Raw genomic sequence first — 23,197 nt, 5'->3', positions numbered from 1 at the left:
CTTTAAAAAGCAAACTGAACGAATTTGTACGGATAACTAATAAAGAATAATTAACTTAGATATTATAGACAAACATATGTGCATTTTCAATTTTTCGTTCCCTTTTCAAGACCATAGGAACCTTTAATTTATTTAATAAACTCTGCTTTTTTTGGAATTCTGTTTGGTCAGCTGATTAAAGTCCTTGTTGATGTGGAACGCGTGTTTGGTGTTGATAAGGATTTGGTATAGGAATTTTGCGATTACACTACGGTGAATTTTTGAAAAGGGATGAGTGAAAAATTCCTTTTGAACCTTTGCACTAATGTATTTGAGTAATTCTGTATATGAGGCGCTCAAATTTTTTTCTCCGCTATTTCTAAATTTGTTCATCTCTTCATGGCCGATGTACTTAGACTACTTTAACCCGTCTAAATAAAGGCGTATGTCTTATAGAGAACCATAATTATTAGAGACAATTTGCTTTTTCTACACGTGGGAGGATACAGGATTCTCTGTGGATTATAACGGCCTGGGTTTTCTTTGGGTTGAATTGCAACTTCCAAAAGTTTAACCATTTAACCTCAGTATTTAATTGTCCTACAAAAACTTCAATGTGAGAATATTTTTGTCTTCAGAGATATCGAGCTATGTATATCTTGATTGTGAATTCTTCACGCCATAAACAAAATCTAAAGGGCCGGCTTGGTTGGCACAGTGGTCAAGGGCGACAGGAAGGCCCTCTTACTGTTGCGATAGTAGCAGTTTCGAATCCTGCTGGGTAAATTTATGTTTTTGACTATTTATAATACGAAAAAGAAAATCTGTGACTGCGATCAGCCACGCCGGTAACCAAGCTGGGTAAGACCGGATTTCTTCTGAAATCATCTCTTGGGCCGTGGGGAACAGATAAACACTATTTAGTAAAAAAGAGACGTTCAGTGTTGTACATACTATGTACATACATATGTAAAATGTTTTCTTGTCAACCCAATATAAACACAAAAATATCTGAAAAATATGTAAAACATTATTTGAAAATGTCTATATTATGTTGTAGAGCCAGAGAGAATTACAAGAAGATAAATCAAATTGTAGATATATTAAGTTACTATGCTACAAAGGAGTGGAAGTTTGAGAACAGCAACGTGAAAACGCTATGGAAAGAAATGAGAAAGAGCGACCGGGAACTATTTGATTTTGATATTTGTGCTTTGAATTGGGACATGTACTTTTACACTTGTATCCGAGGTAAATCTTACCTAGACTGAAGTTCATTAATGATTGATGCTAGATAAATGATTATAAATATCGATTATATGACAGAAGAACTGAAAAAATCCAAATTAGAAGTTATTTTTGTTATTTCATTTCAACTCATATATATTTTTACATACTAATTACACCCAATTTTTCAATTATTTTGATATACCTTAAAATATTATTTGTTATATCAATTTATTTATGAATCATCATCTAAGTTAAAAAAAATTGGACAATTTGTATTATGATGTGATGGGAAATGATACAGTCATACTAGACCCAATAGTGATTCCCAACTAGTGCTCAAATATTTCAATATTTTAACGACAGATGACGCTGACTTAAAATTTTCCTATAATGTTTCGTCAGTATTATGTTTCGAATAAAATATAAATATAAAATTTAATACTATAATATTTCTATTTCCTTATAAGAACAATATATATAAATCTAGTAATACTTGTTAAAAAGCTCGTAACACCTAATAACATTTCTAACCTTACTAGCTAAAGAATTTCAGCCTTCCTTCTATTGAGTGTTTTCATTTGTCTTCATCAGATTGCCTATTTTTATCCAAGCACAGTCTGTGATAGGCCACATGAGAACAAAAGTGGTCTGGGGATTAAAATACGGCCTAATATCGGTAATATTCACTATATCACAGGAATTGAGATGGAGGAATTCTTTCTTCAGGTCTTCAAGTCTGAATAAAAACTGAAAATATGTCATTTCCCATTTGGTGGCCTTTATGAACTTGTTTTTCAACTACAAACAGTCGCCTTTGAAATAGAATACCGGGGCATACCTTTCGCCGTTTCTCACCACGAAAAGTACCAAATTATCTACATTAATCTGCAGGAATCCACAGCAATCTTCATGTATGTCATTACATATATTATTAATCAAAACGAACATGATCCTGGTGTAGAATTTCAGAAAATTATACGTCTGCAGAAAGTCTTCCATCAATATTTTTCTATCTTTGCCTTCTACGAATAAAAGCTTCCCAGATGAACCGTCACAATGTTTAAAATTGATCTCATTAAATAAAAAAGCTTCGTATTCGCTAAGGGGATAACAATTTACTCGAAGGCTCTGACAAACTTCTGGTGAATATTTGTTCATCGTGGAGAAAATTCTCTCATTTATAATTCGAACGGAGACATATAACAATAACAAAAATTCATCACCAGCCACTTGATTTTACATCAAATTAGTATTGTTGTTATAAAGGTGATTTTATTCATTTCTATATTCTATTTACAAATTTTATTGCGAATATTTTAGGAGCTTGAGTTTATATTTTGAAGGACCTATTGGACACTATTCCACAAGGAATAAGAAAATTCTATAAGTTAATGATTATTTATTATTTAATATTATGTGTATGTTGGTGTGTTATATTATATAGTGCTTTGTTAATTTTAAAATATTTCGTTATAAACATATGTTAATTTTTGCGTTTGTTTTAATAGTTTTGATACATATAACTCAGCCCAAATATTTAACCATTCTTAATTATAACCTTTTTTTTCTTAATAATAATCCTTATTGTATATGATATTTCTCTTTATTTATCACTATTTACCTTTTATGCCATGTTATATTACTATAATCAAAATACCAGTATATAAAAGAAAAAATAAACGTACAAATGAACAAAAATAAGCCATTGTTGTTATATCATCAATGTGTTTGATATACCGATTATTTTGATTTTGTTTTCAAATTATATATTTGTAAGTAATTTGTAATCAGCTATATTCCTCGTTCAAACGAGTAGATGACAGTGGCGATGACGAATCTGTAGTTAATTTTAGATATGACTTACCAACAGCTGTTATCAAATGAGTCATCTACTTGAGGTTTTATAAATTGCAAGAATTCATAACTTGTTCAAAACCACCTTTAACTATCTCACTTAATGATAAATAAAATGCCATAGTTGATATTTCAACTCTGTAACTGAAAAAAGCCGAATAATTGAATCTAACCTGAAATCTAAACATAAACTCACAGAAACATTAGGCTATATGGACATGCATCCGAGCAGGTTTTATGGACCACTATAATTTGTTCAAAAATAATAAGCAGTAATTAACATAGTACGTTTATTGATGAAAAAACAAATTTCACATAATAGAACAAAAAATTTTAATTTCTTATAAGAAAAATATTAGTGAACTTAATACTAATTTAACAGCCTATAATAAGATTTGGAATGTTACTGACTAAAAATTTTTATTTATTTAACATTTCCATTCATTTGACTGCCTACACTCATCCAAGTGCAATCTACAACGGGCCATTTGGGAACGAAGCTTTCTTGATCAAAATATTGGCTAACATCCACAATATTCACTAAATCACAAGAACTTAGTTGAACATCTTCTTTCTCTAGGCCCTGAAGCCTAAACAAAAACCGCAAGTAAGTTAACACCCATTTGGTGACCTTCACGAACTTGTCTTTCAGCTGCCAGCAGGTTCCTTCGAAACAGAACATCGGTGAATATTTTTCGCCATTTCTTACCACAAAGGGTATAAATTTGTTTTCGTCAATTTGTAGAAATCCGCAGGAATCCTCGTTTATATCATTGTGCATGTTTTTACTTAAAGCGAACATAATTCTACCGCAGAATTTGAGAAAATCGTACATGTGCAGAAAGTCCTCCAACAACATCTTCGTATCTTTGCCTTCTATGAATAAAAGTTTTCCAAATTGACCATCGCAATGTTGCAAATTAATCTCATTAAATAAACACGCTTCCCATTTATTCAGAGGATCATAGTTTACTTGAAAACACTGGTGGACTTCTGGTGAAAACTTCGTAAAATTATTACACAACCTATGTTTTATAATTCTAACGGAGACATATTTTAAATCACCGACAATGATGTAAGGCAAATGCTGCAGGTCTATTGTGTGCCATCCAAATTTTACAACTGGAGAACATGGTGGTTCTTGCAATTCTGGTAACGTTTCGGTCTTACTCACTGCGTCTACGACAACATGTCGGCTTAATTCGTTATCCATATTTTGTCGGTTCGCTGAGTTAATTGATGCCAATTTAACTACATAAACTTTTTTATTCGACATTTTACTTTTTACTTATATTATTTCAATTAACACTCTTCTTATATACTTAAAAAGTACACTACTCTTATAATCTCTACTTATATACTACCTTCTGTCACTGTCACTTCTGTCATTTCATTTGCGAATAATATATATCAAGTAATCTATGGAGAATGTTTTATGATACCATGGCAACTGTCAAATTGTTATAAGATTGTTGTTTTTAAATTAGTATTAGTTCTATATGCAATTTGTATGCTCTATTAACTTTAATATAAACAAATATATTATTACAGGCATATTAAGTATATGATTTTTTAGGTATAAGAGTTTATATTTTAAATTGTGTCATTTTATATAGGACCTTTTTAATTTAAAAACATTTGAAGAAATTTGCGAGTGTTGCCTAAGTTTGCAATTGTGACATTACAAATAACTGAATGAACTAACCTAACTTCTATTTAATCTAGGGATATATTCTGAAAAATATGTTATTCTTTTTATAGTATAAATTAATCGTTGAATTTTAAATTGATCTAATTTAATATGTTTATGAGAGCAATAATTCGTTGAGATATACATTTATTTAGAGACATTGGTAATATTCTGCAGAAAATTTGTGCATGATTGAGAAAATCCTCTCACTTGTACCTAATTCGAAATGAAACGTGCTTCAGATCACTGATAGTGATGTAAAGGCTGCGGATATTCAATGGTGTGCCATTCGAATTTTAGAAATGAAGGTTTCTGAAGGAATGAAGAAGGCTGATGTTTCTTTCAATTCTGGCAAATATCATTGTTGCCTACTGATTTAGCCATACCGGCTTTGTTATTTAAACTATTATTTATTAACCATTTGAATTTTTATAGCTTATGATGCATTTGATTTATTTAGGGATAGAAATATACTTTTAATTCATTTCAAATTTAAAACTAAAATATATTATTTCAAGAACAAGATGTACTGAATTGGTTCCACCAAGGGAATAACGACTCTGCCATAGGGCTGCCGAAAAAATATTCATATTTTTCTATGTTCATGGTTTCATATCTTTGGTGATATCATGTTCATATATGATATCATCTAAATTAAGGATTTCAAGCAATCTAAGGAGCTTAGATAGGTTTTCCGAAGCGAACAAGTGATAAACCGTGAAGGGAACTTAAGTTCGGTTTTCGATGTGGTCCAACTGTGGTATACTCAGTATACCACAGTGTGACATATCTATAAAAAATTTGTTATGTTATCGACATAGCAAAATCGCTGAATAATTTAAGATATAGCTGAAAGAACTACTGACAGTATATTAAAAAATTTAGTTAGAGTTTGGGACACGAGATATTGTCTTGTCTCTTGATACACTACGGTACAACGTAAAACTTTGTTTGCTCTTATAGGAACATCTGGACTGAAGTTATAGTCAAGTAATTAACAGTACAAATGAGCAGAAAGGGGGATACTAGCTGAATGAATACAAACTTTACCATTACCTTCTGGAGTTTGTTCAAGTGTCGATGATACTTGCTTCGAACACCCTGGTTGCGGGCCTGGAATGATGAAAATAGGTACTACCAAGTAAGACAGTTTTGAAATTAATGGTAACAATTATAAACAGAAATGTGACTGAGTCCTTCAATTTACCTTCTATATAATTTTGATTTTGATCCACTTCCATTTGTACATGTTCTGGGCTCGTGGTATTATTTTCACCATCACTAAATTGTTCATAAGTACTTAAAGGAAGGTTTAAATGTATCACAAAAATGTCTCACGTGGTAACGATAATAAATTATGCCTCATGTTTAACCAACCAGTTTAGGATTTTGAAAGTTTTCTATTCATTTCTTAAGAATCGCTTTTTTAATGGAAAACAATGATGCATTTCCTCACTATCTATGCATCCGGGCACAAAACACCTCCTAGAACGGGAATGCATTTCAGCTACGGACTTGCACCTAGTAATAAAATAAAATAATAAATTAATCTATAAACGTTATAAAAAGCTGACCACACTGTTCTCTACGTAGGGATTCCGTCGCGGCTCTTAGCATAGCGAATAAAACAAGAAATGTGTTAAAGGTAGCGACATTTACATGTTGGACGTGGCGAAACATTACGCCAAAACTTAACGTTAGAATATAACGAACATTTCAAAGGCTATAACATTTGTGCTGAGGTTGTAATAGTGAGTTAAATAAGAATTACTTTATTAACATAAGTGGTGACAGTGATAAAATAGCCTCTGGACCATCCCCGTCAAAATGGTAAAATCAGACTGTGTAGGAACTTTGCTTATCGTCTAATCATAATAGAAGCTAGAAATAACTGAATTAGCGTAAAAATACTGTATGGCGTGGTAAACTTCCTCATCTGATGCTTCTAATGCACAAGCTGTGCCGTCAATCATGATGTCATAATTTGTTTGTCAAAAATCTAAACTACAAATTAGGGCTAAGAGATAACATTGTAATTGTTAAGGCAAGTCAATCTATCAAATTCCGGTACATTGTTACTATTTGAATGTCAAGCTATATATAATAGTAGAGGGAAAGAATGTAGTAGAGCTTATTCTTGAGTTAGCTATAAATAATCTCCGAGTTAACTTGCCTATAATGTAACCACTCTCTGATATGGTGTCAATGTCCTGTAAGAAATACTTCTATTTATTGGTAATTAAAATACAAATATTCAACAAACATTATAATGGTCACAATCTTGATAATATACTAGGGGTTGCAACGGTGATTACAATAACAATCGTATATCAACTACGTCAGTAAGATACTCTTCGAGAGACTCTAAGAAACTATATGATTTCCGGTCAAGGCGTCGTCCTTTGTATCCAAAAGTGTACATCTCAGCATTCCCATCGTTCGGACCCGTTACCACGTCCACCTCGATTAGCGAATGAGTCATTAGGTGCCCTCTATGTTATTGGTCAACAATGCCAATCTATATTTTCTTACGGTCCATCTCTTAGTGATTATGGAAAATTTCACTTGATTCATTTACCACAACGACATATTTTGATGCACTGTATTCAGAATCATTGAATAGGGACTATGTCTTTTTAATCTGAAGCGGCACTAGAAATAAAAAATTATGGGAATATAAGAAATAGTTAATTTAAATTAAGAAAGAAAATAATTTTAAGCAAGTTCAAAGCACCGTCCCTCATTCTTCCTGTTCTGTCGGAAATTAATTATCGGTTAAAAAATTTTAAGCTAAATAATACTAATTGTTCTACTATAGAACAAAAGAAATCTCCCTAAATTCCCTATTCCTACTCTGTTGTGTGATAACAAGACATAGCATTTCATTATAATGATGACAGTGGTGCAGAAACATCCTACAAACAACAAATTTCCGAGAAATCGACAGACATAACGCTTATGATGCAGATCTTTTCAAGTCGAGGAACAAAGAAGGTATTCAATGTCGGCACCTGTGAACTTACAGGAGTTTTACGGGCGGCCCAATTGATATTTTTATATATTTGTTGTACATGATAAGGCTTTGCTCCAGGAATTAGATGTCGTCATAAACTGGAATGTGATCAGTAAAACCAATTTTAAAATATATAAAACTACTGATGGGTTGGAAATAAGGTATGACCTATTTATATTCCGAAAACTACGATAGATCTGAAGTATATTAATATAGATGATTAGTATTAATATAGATGGCGAAAAAATATAAAAAATGTTTTAAAAACGTCAAAATGTTCCTTTATTTCGTTTTCCTAAGATGTATTCGCAGCAGCTGTTGTATATGTGATGCGTATTGGGAAAATTCCATGAAGAGTGAAAAATATGTTGATATGCTTGAGATACTGATTATGAGGTTCTTTCGATCAAAAACAAGGGTTATACTCAAGTTCTGATCATAACGGATATAATTTTAAAAATGCTTTTGGCGTTATCTCGTAATAAACAAACAACTACAGACGCACTACTACACAGACATGACTACAGATAGACAATTTTCTACAAAATACTAAAAGGAATACAATATACCACGAAGAGATATAACAGAGAGAGCAGCACAATTTACATTTGTAACTTTTCGCAATTTCCTGGAACATGAAATGTGAAATTACGTCTCATCGCTATTGGAATGCCCCAAAATACATTATCTGTTGGAACTTTTGATCCGCACAGTTTTCAGTTTACTGAAGATCTGCTTAAAAATTAAGAAGGAAAGATAATAATTTGAATTAAAATATCTACCGGGTGTTGTGTTGCTTCGTTTTAATTTGGATTTAAATGGATTGTTAGTTGGACTGCTTCGATTTTGAACATTACACAACAGTATGAAATGCATAATGTATATAATATATATAGTAACTAAGTAGTAACTATATATAATAACTATGTAGTTTAAATGTTTACATATTTGTGAATTAGTTAACAATAAATTATTTTGAATAGATTTCTATTATAAAATTGAGAATTATATTATTTTTATTACTCCAGTTATTTCAAATATAGTAAGAATATACATGGGATTGACACTTAGTTTAATAACTACAAGAAAATTTCATTTTAAATCAATAGCATAAAATACACCAGACGGTTGAACTTTATTTTAATATACAAACAATAGTATGAGCTCTCTTCTGTTATTACAGAAATTTGTTTTATGTTTTTAAATATTACGAATTCTTGACATTTATTTTTGATATAGGTGAATTTTACAGCAGATGAAATTTGTGCCATGATGGTCAAAAAACGAAACATCCGTAATATATCCGTCATAGCTCACGTAGATAACGGAAAATCATTTTTAACAGACTCCTTAGTAGCAAAAACTGTTATTATTGCTGGTGCCGAAGTTAGAGAAATACATTTTACAGACACCGGAAAAAATTAACAAGACAGATTTATAAGCATATTAAGAATATGTAGTCTTTTGAAATATTGAACGACGAAATTTACAAACCACTGAACTTATGTGATAATTTTGATTAGTGATTCTGAAGCTTTATCTCTTTAAAATAAAACTGGGTATTTGTTATAACAAAAATACTAACTTTTTTCATAAATAATATTGATTAACGCGAAAAAGAATAGAAAGTTTTCTTGATTAATTTGATTGGTTCCTCTGGGCACATAGATTTCCGTTCTGAAGTACCTACTGCCCTTCGTATAACTGATGGTGCTCTTGTAGTAGATTGTGTTTCGGATAAGTAAATTCCTAAATAATTATTTGTATAATAAATTAAATAATTATGTATGTATTTTTGGTGTTACTTCACTTTGTATTAATTTTACTAAAGAACATGCATAATGCAATTCAATGCAAATGCAATAACGCATATCTAAATATATATCTGTGGTAAAGACAATTTATTAAGAACTTCCGAATTACAGTAGGAAACATTGTAGTGTCTTTACAATCTTTTAATTAATCGTGTTGTCATATCCAACGGCCCCAGGCCATCATCGGTTAATGATTGGTGCTACTGATGCTGCTAATTCGCTATAAATTATGAATTAAGTTAGAAACAATTTTGTAATAATGAATTATTTGCAGGTGTGTGTACAACCGGAAACTATGTGACGTCAGGCTATCGACGAACGTATTAATATTATATCGAGAATGCATTATATATTTGGAGTTCTTGGGTGTAACTAAAATATTTATTTTAGGAAAGAATTATATGAAGCCCTTCTCTTCTCACTGCCAACTAACTTGAAATATGAAGACAAGGATAAGGATGGAAAACAATTTAGTTGGACATGGTTACCTGCTTGTGGGCCTTTGCTTCAGATGATTGCCGTTCACTTACCATACTCAGTAACTGCTCTGAAATACAGATACATGGATTTTTTAAACGTGTTAAATTTTAGTATTTATTTGTACATGATGATGTGTAGTTTACAACTCTAGGCTGACTCACTGTGAATGATTGGTATAAACTAAACAACAATTACCAATTATTATTATTATTTTTTTAATATTTGCAAATGACTATATTTTTTTTTTGTTTTTAGGTATTAAGAACAGTGATCCTAACAGTCCTATGATGATGTGTCTAAAATGGTACTCACTTCTAATAAAGGTATTTTCTACGATTTTGGTCCTGTTTTTTCCGGTAAAGTAGCCACCTGTATGAAGGCCCCTATCCTGGGACCTAACTTTATGGCCTTAACAAAGAGGATTTACACGAGAAGACAATTCAGGGAGCCATCCTCATGATTGGTCGTTATATAGAAGCAATGGAAGATGTTCCATCTGGAAATATCTGTACTTTGTTCGGTGTGGATCAATTTTTGGTTAAGCCTGATACCATCACCACATTCACAAACATGCAGATCTTGAATTTCATGAAATTCGGCGTAACTCTCGTAGTACGTGTAGCTGTGGAACCCAAGAATCCGGCCGATTCACCAAAACCTGTAGAAGGTACGCAAATGTTCGCTTTTATTGTATTATTATTACTAAGGTTTGTGTCATTTGTCTTAAGGTTTGAAACGTCTGGCTAGGTCTGATCTTATGGTACAATGTGTCATTGAAGAATCTAGCGAAAACACACATTGCCGGTGACAGAGAGCTCCACTTAGAAATCTCTCTGAAGGCCTTGGGGGAGGATCGATCATGCGTGAATTCAAGTTACTTAATCCGGCCCAATAGTGCCCTTCGTGTAACTGATTATGCTCTTGTTGTAGTAGATTGTATTACAGATAAGTACATTTCTAAATAATTATTTGTATAATAAATTAAATAATTATGGAAGTATTTTTGGTGTTACTTCACTTTGTACTAATTTTACTAAACAAAAATTAAAATTTTAAATAATGCACATATAAATATATTACTGTAGTAAAGACAACTTATTAAGAATTTCCTAATTAAAGTAGGAAACATCGAAAAAAGAATTTTGTAATATCTTTTCAATCTTTTAATTAATCGCGATGTCATCTCCAACCGCCCCAGGCCGACATTGGTTAATGATTGGTGCTACTGATGCTGCTAATTCGCTATAAATTATGAATAAAGTTAGAAACAATTTTGTAATAATGAATTATTTGCAGGGGTGTGTACAAACGGAAACTATGTTACGTCAGACTATCGACGAACGTATTAAGCTAATCTTGTTCATGAACAGTACCCATTTGAAATTGCAGTTGGATGCTGAATAACTTTACCAAATTTTCTGACGTTTAACAATCTATAGCGTTAGGAATATTTCAACCCAAAAACAGGATAATGATAGCAAAAGATGGTTTTGCATGTACTTCTTGAATCCCATATACAAAATTTTTGACTTGATTATGAACGGCAAATAAACATGTGTTTTATTATTAAAAAAAATTAATTCTTCCAGTACAATTAGGCCACTATATAGTTTACAAAATGATTTTTATGAAGTTATTAGGAAATAAACATATTGTTGGCAGTGTGTTGAAAGAAAATTATATGCCTAGGTATTAAATGCTTTCACGTTACCTCTATCTTTATATCCTATGGTGACATGCTATTATATTGAGAATGCATTATATATTTGTAGTTTTTGGGTGTAACTAAAATATTTATTTTAGGAAAGAAGAATATGAAGCCCTTCTCTCCACACTGCGCACTAACTTGAAATATGAAGACGAGGATAAAGATGGAAAACAATTTAGGCGAACATGGTTACCTGTTGGTGAGACTTTGCTTCAGATGATTACCGTTCACGGGCCATCCCCTGTAACTGCTCAGAAATACAGAATCGAAATGTTATACGAAGGTAAACATGTATGGATTTTTAAAAGGCTTGAAATTTTTGTATTTATTTGTACATGGCGATATGTAGTTTACAACTCTATGGTTATTCACTGTGAATGATTGGTATAAACTGAACAACAATTACCAATTTTTTATTATTTTTTTAGTATATGCAAATTACTATACATTTTTTTGTTTTAAGGTATTACGAACTGTGACCCTAACGGTCCTCTAACGATGTATGTGTCCAAAATGGTAGACACTTCTCATAAAGGTCGTTTCCACACCTTTTTTTTCTGTCTTTTTCCGGTAAAGTAGCCAACGGCGTGAAGGCCCCTATCCCAAGACCTAAATATGTGGCATCAAGAAAGAAGATTTAAACGAAAAGACAATTCAAGGAGCCATCCCCATGATGGGTCGTTATTTAGAAGCTATTGAAGATGTCCCATCTGGAAATATTTACAGGCTGTTCGGAGTGGATCAATTTTTGGTTAAGCCCGATCCCATCCCCACATTCACAAACATACGCAACTTGAATGTCATCGTAGTACGTGTAGCTGTGGAACCCAAGAATCCGGCCGATTCACTAAAACTTTTAGAAGGTACGCAAATGTTCGCTTTTATTATGTGATCATCACTAAAGTCTGTGTTATTTGACTTCAGGTTTGAAACGAATGGCTAAGTCTGACCTTATGGTACAATGTGTCATGGAAGAATCTAGGGAAAACATCATTGCCGGTGCCAGAGAGTTCCACTTAGAAATCTCTCTGAAGGCCTTGGAGGAGGATCGATCATGCGTGAATTCAAGTTACTTAATCCGGCCCAATAGTGCCCTTCGTGTAACTGATGGTGCTCTTGTTCTAGTAGATAGTATTAGGGGTAAGTAAATTCCTAAATAATTATTTGTATAATAAATTAAATAATTATGCATGTATTTTTGGTGTTACTTCACTTTGTATTAATTTTACTAAAGAAACATGCATAATGCAATTCAATACAGATGCAAGAACGCATATCTAAATATATTTCTGTGGTAAAGACAATTTATCAAGAACTTCCGAATTAAAGTAGGAAACATTGTAGTGTCTTTGCTATATTTTAATTAATCGTGATGTCATCTCCAACCGCCCCAGGCCGACATTGGTTAATGATTGGTGCTACTGATGCCGCTAATTCGCTATAAATTATTAATAAAGTTAGAAACAATTTTGTAATAATGAATTATTTCAGGTGTGTGTACAAACGGAAACTATGTTACGTCAGGCTATCGACGAACGTATTAAGCCAAACTTGTTCATGAACAAGATGGACCATACCTATTTGAAATTGCTGTTAGGTGCTGAATAACTTTACGAAATTTTCTGACGTTTAACAATCTATGGGGTTAGGAATATTTCAACCCAAAAATAGGATATTGGTAACAAAAGATCGTTTTACATGTACATTTTGAATCCCATCTACAAAATTTTTGACTTGATTATGAACTGCAAGTAAACATGTGTTTTATTATTAAAAAAAATTAATTCTTCCATCACAATTAGGCTACTATATAGTTTCCAAATAACTTTTATGAAGTTATTAGGAAATAAATATATTCTTGGCAGTGCATTGGAAGAAAATTATAGGCCTAGGTATTAAACGCTTTCATGTTACCTCTATCTTTATATCTTATGGTGACAAGCTGTTATATCGAGAATGCATTATATATTTGTAGTTCTTCGGTGTAATTAAAATTTTTATTTTAGGAAAGAACAATATGAAGCCCTTCTCTCCACACTGCGCATTAACTTGAAATATGAAGACGAGGATAAGGATGGAAAACAATTTAGTCGGACATTGTTACCTCTTGGTGGGACTTTGCTTCAGATGATTGCCGTTCACTTAGCATCCCCAGTAACTGCTCTGAAATACAGAATGGAAATGTTATACGAAGGTCCACATGATGGTGAAGCCGCTCTTGGTATGTGTCACCTGCATGGATTTTTAAAACGCGTTAAATTTTGGTATTAATTTGTACTTGATGATGTGTAGTTTAAAACTCTAGACTGATTCACTGTGAATGATTGGTATAAACTAAACAACAATTACCAATTTTTTATTAATTTCTTAATATTTGCAAATGACTATACTTTGCTTGTTTTTGTTTTTAGGTATTAAAAATTGTAATCCTAACGGTCCTATGATGATATGTGTCTTAAATGTTGCCCACTTCTCATAAAGGTTATTTCTACGATTTTTGGTCCTGTTTTTTCCGGTAAAGTAGCCAACGGCGTGAAGGCCCCTATCCCAAGACCTAAATATGTGGCTTCAAGAAAGAAGATTCGAGAAGACAATTCAGGGGGCCATCCTCATGATGGATTAGTGTACAGTTCTTTTGGTTTAATTTTAAAATACTTCTTCCGTACTCTGGAACAAATAAAACACGCACTATATAGAGTTTTGAACGAAAAGTTGCAGGCGTCTGAAAATTTTGAAACAAATGTGCTGTCTGGTATCTAGTACACTAAGAACAACGTTACTAATTATGTTCCTGTTTTTGTCTAGATGAATCTTCCACTGGCTTTTGGTTTATAGATCATACCAATTAATAAGCAAAAAAATGGCAACGCCCTCTTAATTTATTTTTTAAATCATATTTAATGGAGTGAGTTTTATTCTTAATTCTATTTACAGGATTCCAATGGGCAACAAAGCAATCCATCGTGGTGGCGGTTAGATCATTCCTACAACCCGTCGTATGTTGTCTTTATGCTTGCCTATTAGTCAATATGTTATTAGAAATTCAATAGTCTGGGCAGACGTCCAGCCCAAACTCATTGAACTTGTTTGTCAGTGTGAAATTCAGGTAAATCTTTTATACAATTATATTTTCACTCCATCTTAGAAATACGTTCCATATCACAGAAAGCGGCACCAGATGATACAGCGTTGTATAAGTAGCAATTTTGAATTGTTTACATAATTATATCCCGGTTGATTTAGAACTTCTATCCATTCTCAGATGATTCTCTAGAATCGACTTGTTGTAGGTATTTGAGTAATTAAAGTACTGGATACAACTTAGTCCATGCATATTTATACTTTACAAACATCTCGATTAAAGCCACAACACAGAAATGAATCAAGAGTGAGGGATCTTCATCTTGTCCGGGTGGTTTTATCACGAGCATGCGCCGTAGCGTTTTTACGATTTTATATACAAAGCAACTACTCTTAACATTTAATTATTCAACAATATATAAGCCGATTCAGTATATAGGCGCATCCACCCAATTATTATATGTCCAACTATATGTGTAACATTCGCAAGATATGTTATATTAATGGTATATTACTTTCGAATCTAAAGAATTCTTACTTTTTGGCCATTTGGAATAGGGGAACTAATAAAACATTAACAATCGTTAACAAAATTATTATATTAACAAATGTTTTATTAAAAGATATCCAAAATTACCTGATTTCTGCTATAGATTTAATTGGCTGGTTTTCACAATGTGTCAACATGCTTGTTGAAAAATATGATTTATAATGTTTCGCATTTATAATTTAATTTTTGGAGATATTTCTTCAAGTTTAATATGTTTAAAAAATATACCAAAAACCATACCATAAGTCATATATCTAATATTTGACCGAACTGTTTTATTATTGAATTTTCCGTTTTAATATTATAATTTTTCTGGAAACCTAATTATTTATCAGATTATTTATTTATTATAAAAGCTAGTACTGTACTAATATACGAATATTTTATTTTGTTGTTTTTCAGGATACATATAAAATAAAGAAAGTTTTCCAGATCTCAGTCAATACTTGGAGAAAATGTAAACGCGTCGTTAATGACAATCCATTTTTTTCTATAGTACAAATAAAAAGGGCGTGATCCACGTTCTCATCAGAGAGTAGACGGCAGACTGCATTTGCTTTTTAAATCCCAAATATAACAACTTGAGGGAGTCCAAACTTGCTGGAGAAAGCGAATTATAGGAGAATTGGGGAATTGGACAGTAGGGGTTGACAGTACTTTGGTTGAAGGCTGCAATCCGACGAACTGTAGCATTTAAAAAGGATGAGCAATTTAATATATATTTGGGTATACATGTATGCTAGAGCCTGGTCTGGAATAAGGCGTAAAATACAGCTATAAGAATCACTCGCTGTTCGGTGAACTTGAGAGGACAGTTTTGTCCATTTTTAAGGTCCACCCGATAGAGGTGCGGTGGGCGTGGGTAGAAGAATGAGTCCATTAGGTTTATTAAGTTGTCTTTTTATAGCATTCATATGAATCGTAAAATTCAATTAATGTTATCAACGTTTTTAGTATTTAAATTTCAAACGTTAATTCATCAATAAACTATTATATTTCTTGTCATAGATTTTATAATTAATTAATAAATTTTTTTGGAAAAATGACTTGTTTTAATGCTTGACCATAAAAAATGACACAAAGTTTTAAAATTACTTTCCTGACGATGTGCATCCATTATAATATTTTTTAGAACCGATTTGGTGAAGGTAATTGGGCAATTAAAATACTGAATTCAGCTGAGCCGCTCTGTATTTATACTTTATGAATAAGTCGGTTATGGCCACATCACAGAATTAATTAAGATGCCGGAATCTTCATCCTGCCCGTGAGGCTATAACTCGATCTTGCTCCGTAGCGTTTTACATATTTATATTTCAAGGCAGCAAAACATTTATTTATGCAATCGTGCTTAAAAGCGCTTTTACCATATAGGCGTCTCTAATCAATTATTTGTGTCTAAAATTCGGCCACCCTGACCTCGCAAAACTTCACTCCGACCTGCTCTTGGAATATGGTGGTTGTTATTCTGGTTTTTCTATAATGGAGACATACTCTTAACTACTTGATCTTTTAAAATTTCTTACCTTGTTGATGATTTTTTCTTTATAGTTCCATTTTATACTTTCCATACTGTGTATTTTATAACTTCTGTGAAGTCAATTTTTTTATTTTTTGGGGTGACCTGCAGTTTATTCCTTCGGTGAGGTCTGGCTGCCAGACACCATTTTAAATTCTCTTAATGGTCTGGTATATTCAATGACTCTTTTTCTGTTTTCTTTTTTTTGTTGTGGTGACTACCGATTGGTTGGCTACTCCTGTGCTGGCAGCCTGGCAGTAAACGTTCATAGCAACGTCGCTCGTGATGGCCCCCAGTTTTTGGTACCCTTCATATCATCAGCTAATTTGTTGTCACGTGCATTGGTTGTTCTTATCGTTGGAGTACCCCACATAGGTATGCCCCTTTTGCAAGCCCTCTTTACTTTCCTAAATATAACTATATATTTGTATTAGATATCGATGTTCTTTCCAGTTGCTCTATGTATTTGTGTTCTGAATCGCATCTTAAATTAATTATTTTTTCTAACACGATCTCAGAATAGAATATATATTTTCATTGTGTAAAACTATCGAACACTTGTTACCTCCTACTGTCCAACCTCTTTGATAAAATTACTTTGAGCGGAAAGATAAAAAATAATTTGAATACATTTAGTGTCTAATATCTTACTATGTATTTTATAGCTTATCACTTTTGGCGCATAAAAAATATAACACACATTTATCTAATTTTTAGGCATTTAATTTTTAATCCTAAGCAAGCAGACCTTGATACTCAACAAGGCTTCTACTTATTGGCATATCAAAACACCAAATGATAGATAATCGAGGTAATAAAATAAAAAAATTAATGAATATGTTAACAATAAAAAAATAAAATACGGAATAAGTTTTACAAGGAATAGACTATTTATCTCTAAAAATATTTTTCAACTGTATAATTAAATAATATATAGTTAATAAACATACATTAAGCACATTTTTATAACATAAAACAATGAATTTTCAATAAATCACATAAACACTTCATATCGCACACTTATAATAAAATTTTAAAATAGAACATAATTTATTTGGTTTGGATAATATAGCTTTTGGACTTTTCCAATTTTTCGTTATTACATCACTTATTGCGTCAGGTGTTTTGTCTTTGTTTGTGATGAAACCACTGGTGTTTGTGGTACGTTTGCCTAAAAAGAAACCAATCAAAGCAAGTCAAATTTTGAAGAAAAACTCAAAAATTCATATTACATTTTGACGATCCTGACAACTATTCAATTTGGATTTATTGGATACGGCAGTGTCTGTAAGTTGTCCTATTCTCTGTCTTTCAGAATTCCGAAAATTCCGTCTCTTTGAAGCAGACTCTGTGTCTAAACGTCTCAATACTTGATGTTCGAGACAATATTGCTCTGCATTATAAGTTGGGCCCTCACTCTAAAAATACAAAAAAATTATAATATTTATAGATTATTAGGATTTTCTAGAATCATAAATTACGTTATCCCAACTATCATCAACTGGTACAAGTTTAATAGGTTCTAGAGGTGTTACCACCTTTTCAACTTCACTGCCTTCTTTTATTAGCTGCAATTCTATACACTAACTAGTGTAACTAGTATAAAAAAAGTACTGTATCGGTTTTCTTTAATAAATAATACACCTTACATTTAATTCTTCTGGTGGTACACGGTGACATGTATTATAATCACAAGGGACTAGTACAATATTCCCGCTGTTAGCAGCTTTGCATTTCTTCAAATGTAATTCCATCCTTGATACTCTTATGTGATGTGAGTTATTGTAAGGACAAATAACTTTTTCATTGGGACTGTAAAATATCGGTTAAGTATTATCTTTAAATTCTTTGGTCATACATTACTCTCTTAATATCTCCATTGTTTAAATTTCTGTATTATATGTTTTTAAGATATTTTAAATATACACTAATATAAATTGTTAATAGTTAAATTATAAACGTTTATACGTGAATAAATGCACTTAAACTTTGAAATATTTCAAGGTAGCAAACATTGTTTATCAAATTCTTTTGTCAAAATATTTTATGTTTTCTTATTGATTACATATATGGAAGATCAAAGAATAAACTAGAGATGATGAAAGAAAATCGATTGTAACTTCCGATGTATCGATAGTTACATAAATTATTCCATAAATATTATAAAACCTTTTAATCATTTTTAATAAACTATTAAATTTGGTACTTAACCTTAAAAGATTAGCTTCTCTACACTAATTAAAATAAAATATTTATTAAAAAATTCGATACTTTAATGCACATTTTACAATCTTTAAATAATATCGATATTTTTTTGGGCCTGCCCTGTGTGTATGTTAAATCGCAATTTATATTACTGACTTTATTTCTAACATGATCTTAGAAAAAAAAAACATTTCTAAAATGTAAAACATAATCGAAACATAACGATTAATATACTTTGAAAACGGATATTTAATTTTATATACTAATATACTTATTAATATACTTTTTACAGTATTTACAAAACATCGGCCTATATATCAATATTTTTATTTTTTATTAAAAAATCTACATATTTTTTGTGAAATATCGAAGTATTTTCCAGTAGCAGTAGCTGTTAAAAAATATTTATATTTTATTCATCCCTTATATCCATATACTTTTTTTAAAAGTTGACCTTGAAAGTGAAAGGAATACAACAAGGAATACATTCAACATCTTCCATTCAGATCAAAATGATATTAAGTCGACTGCACGTTGTCGATATGTTCCCGTGCCGCACCACCGAATGGTTCCAGAACAGTCTCCGTTAGTTCGTTGATCGAAACGCATTGCCTTGTCTTACCTGTCGGACCAATAAGGTAGTATTTTTGTCGAATAAATGCCTCTTATTTAAACAAATAAGGTTAGAATATAATGAACATTTTAAAGACTACAACATCTGTGCTGAGGTTATAACAGTGAGTTAAATAAAAATTTCTTTATTAAAATAAGTGGTGACAGTGATAAAATAGCCGATGGATTATCCCCTTCAAAAATGGTAAAATCAGACTGTGTAGAAACTTTGCTTTTCGTCTTATCAGAACAGAAGCTGGAAATAACTGAATTAGCGTAAAAATGCTGTATGGCGTGGTAAAATTCTTCATCTGGTGCTTCTAATGCACAAGCTAGAATGGTTTGGATATGCAATTAATCTAAACTAAAAATTAGGGGTAAGTGATAACATTATAATTGTTAAGGCAAGTCAATCTGTCAAAGTCCGGTACATACTATACAGTACATAGTTACTATTTGAATGTTAAGCTATATATAATAGTACAGGAAAAATATGTAGCAGACCTTATTCTTGGGTTTACTAACAAATAATTTCCGAGTTAACTTGTCTATAATGCAACAACTCTCTGAATTGGCGTCAATGTCCTGTATGAAATACTTTTATTTCTTGGTAAATAAAATACAAATTCAAATATTATAATGGTCACTATCTTGATAATATACTAGGTGTTGCAACGGTGATTACAATAACAATCGTATATCAACTACGTCAGCAAAAAACTCTTCGAGAGACTCTAAGAAACTATATGATTTCTGGTCAAGGCGTCGGCCTTTGTAGCCAAAAAGTGTCCATCTCAGCATTCCCATCGCTCGGTCCCGATACCACGTCTGTCTCGATTAGCGAATGAGTCATCAGGTGCCCTCTATGTAATTGGTTAACAATACCGATCTATATTTTGTTATAGCCCATCTCTCAGTGATTATGGAGAATTTCACTTGATTCATTTACCACAACGATCTACTTTGACGCACTGTATTAAGTAACATTGAATACGGACTATATCTTTTTACTCTGCATAGAAATAAAAAATTCTGGGAATATACGAATAGTTAATTTAAATCCAGAAAGAAGTCATCCGTTTGTACTCAATCATTGCAAAAAGGCCCATGCTGAAATTAGTTGTTGGTTAAAAAATTTTAAACCAAATAATACTAATTGTTCTACTATACAACAAAAGAAATCTCCATAAAATCACTATTCCTACTCTGTTGTGTGATAACAAGACATAGCATTTCATTATAATGATGACTGTGGTGCAGAAACATCTACTAGAGGATAGAAACACCACTTAAAATCTGTCATTCGAGGGCAAAATGACGGCAAATCGACTGCTACGTTGTCGATATTTTAAATTATTATTTACATATAGGGAAAATAGTTTAGTGGAGGATTTACAGATTTGCGGCTAGCTGCATATTAAAATTTTGCAGTAAGTCTTAAGTCTGCAATACGTTAACCTAATTCACAAACATACTGAATAATTTTTTCTGTTAATTAGATTTTGCAAATACTAAAATATCGCAATATAATATAGTTTTAAGCAATATAAATAAATATAGTTTTGCATAGTACTAGGATTTGTATTAAAAGTTTGAGTCTCGTTTTCCTCATTTTTCCGCTTTCTAACTTTTAAACTTTTAGGGCGCTTCGATTTCATTTGGATTATTTTATCATATTTCATATCACATCATAATGCAACCAACAGCAAAAAGAACATAAATGAATAAATGGAACTAAAATGTATTAAGGCAAATAATCTAAATTTGCCTACAATATAACGACTACTGTGTGACTATAACTAAAATAATTTTAAAAATAGTTTAATAATATTTTTCTTTGTACTTCGAGATTTTGACTGTTTATGATCTGTGATCGGTGGTTAATTGAAATATTACTCCAAAAATATAAGGTTTTTTTTTGTTCTGGCCTAAAAACCAGGCGGTGGAATGCATGACGCATACCTGGTCGCGGAGACTTGCCCTGGAGTGACAAGTTGGACCGGGTTATGTGGGACTGCCTCTGGGCTTACCAATACACTAAACCGAAACCGCCTCACAGTTGACCCCTGTGGATCACTACTGCTACTGCATTAGATTTGGGGATATGGCACCCGCTGATCGGGCAGCCGTTATTGGGCACGAGGGCCCGGCGATTCTATTGATTCTCGAACTTGAGTTAACACACAACTGGGTACTGTTCTATGGGGGCAAAAGTTATGACTGTAGCGATGGTTGGGGTCGTTTCAGCCTGGAAAAGGGGGAGAGCTTAGCGGTGACGCGGTGCTAAGCTCCCAGCATGTGGACCAGCTCGCGAACAAGCGCGTTTTCAGAAGAACTTGAGCTGAGTTGTTGTTTGTGGAATGATTGAGATATGAAGTGCTTGATTTCTGGAGTGTCAGTTTCCCTATGCATTTGATTATTTCTGACAAACCATGGAGCGTTTAATATTTTCCTGAGGAGCTTATTTTGGGAAACTTGAAGCCGTTTGACCTGGTTGGGTGCAACAAACTTGAAGTAGACATTAGATCCGTAGAGGAGTACGGACCGAATTAACATCTTGTAAAATAAGCATTTGATGGAGATGGGAAGTCTGCTAGAAGGGCAGATCAGAGAAGATAGCAGGTTTGCTATCCCCGAACCTTTATGGATTGCTTTCTGTAGAGACCTTGGAGACACAAAATGGTTGAGAAGAAAGGCGGGGATTACTGGTCTTTTGACGGAGTTGGATTCGTTGATGACAGTGTCAATATCTTTAGCTTTAGTGTTCTGTGCGGGTGGGAGGCATTTAATTTGAGCTTCGTAGGTCTCTGCAAGGAGCTCGACTTTTTCTTGGTCAGTGACTGCGAAATTTCCTGTAACCGCTGACTTCAGGGGAGGGATGACATTGTGCGTCTTCCCCACGACGCATTTGGAGACACGCCAGAAGGAAGGGGGGCCATCCAGCCTTTGGTCCGCGAGAAATGAGTTCCAGTTCATTGCTCGCCAAGTGGAGACGGCCGCCCTTACCCTCTTGCATGCTCTGGGTGAAGCAGCATCAAGGGTGAATCGAGCTAATCTGCATAAACCGTTTTTGATGCGAATTTCACGTTTAAGAGAAGCGGGAAGGTTGTTTTTCCACGGCTGGGGTTGTGATGAAATTTTGACTATGGCAGATTCGTGAGCAGACTGAATATCGCGAGTTAGCTTCAGTACGGCTTCCTCGAGGTGTTCTGGTGTGTTAATTTTCGGAATTGGATCGAATTTCAGGAGAAGAGATTGGTAGTTTTTCCAGTCGGTTTTTTTCCTGAATCTTGTTAGTGGGACTTGAGTGGTGGCGCAGATTCCGAGTTTGAGAAGGACCGGACGATGATCAGAGTCTAGTCCGTCAAGGACTCGAACTTCGGAATCACGATTTACGTCTTGAAGAATCAAGAAATCAAGGATTCTTGCTGCGCCTTGAGAGACTGTACTAGGGTGATGGGT

At 32.8% G+C, this 23,197-nt stretch overlaps 1 long non-coding RNA gene and 4 pseudogenes across 4 annotated transcripts in view; 3 read left to right on the top strand and 2 right to left on the bottom strand.

Annotated features, from left to right (window-relative positions):
* LOC143205649 (eukaryotic translation elongation factor 2-like) overlaps positions 1-23,197 on the bottom strand; it is a 497,146-nt pseudogene that overhangs the window by 203,924 nt on the left and 270,025 nt on the right. The window lies entirely within an intron of this gene.
* Positions 1-23,197, bottom strand: part of LOC143205762 (eukaryotic translation elongation factor 2-like) — a 232,309-nt pseudogene that overhangs the window by 177,900 nt on the left and 31,212 nt on the right.
* Positions 6,959-11,060, top strand: LOC143205724 (translation elongation factor 2-like; annotated as a pseudogene). The gene is made up of 5 exons (XR_013007878.1): positions 6,959-6,965; positions 9,435-9,507; positions 9,971-10,118; positions 10,338-10,727; positions 10,789-11,060. The product of XR_013007878.1 is annotated as a translation elongation factor 2-like (transcript).
* LOC143205688 (eukaryotic translation elongation factor 2-like) lies at positions 11,850-13,768 on the top strand (annotated as a pseudogene). Its single transcript, XR_013007854.1, has 4 exons — positions 11,850-12,051; positions 12,232-12,631; positions 12,693-12,908; positions 13,260-13,768. The product of XR_013007854.1 is annotated as a eukaryotic translation elongation factor 2-like (transcript).
* LOC143205694 (uncharacterized) lies at positions 14,438-16,442 on the top strand. The gene is made up of 2 exons (XR_013007856.1): positions 14,438-14,874; positions 15,802-16,442. It is a non-coding gene; the product is annotated as an uncharacterized LOC143205694 (long non-coding RNA).

This window comes from Rhynchophorus ferrugineus, unplaced genomic scaffold (genome assembly GCF_030347505.1).
Source record: "Rhynchophorus ferrugineus isolate W39M unplaced genomic scaffold, kcgeb_rfMv2 rfM14, whole genome shotgun sequence".
In the NCBI taxonomy this organism is placed as follows: domain Eukaryota; kingdom Metazoa; phylum Arthropoda; class Insecta; order Coleoptera; family Curculionidae; genus Rhynchophorus; species Rhynchophorus ferrugineus.
Note: the sequence above shows the minus strand (reverse complement) of the source record. Positions and strands in the feature narration are given on the sequence as shown.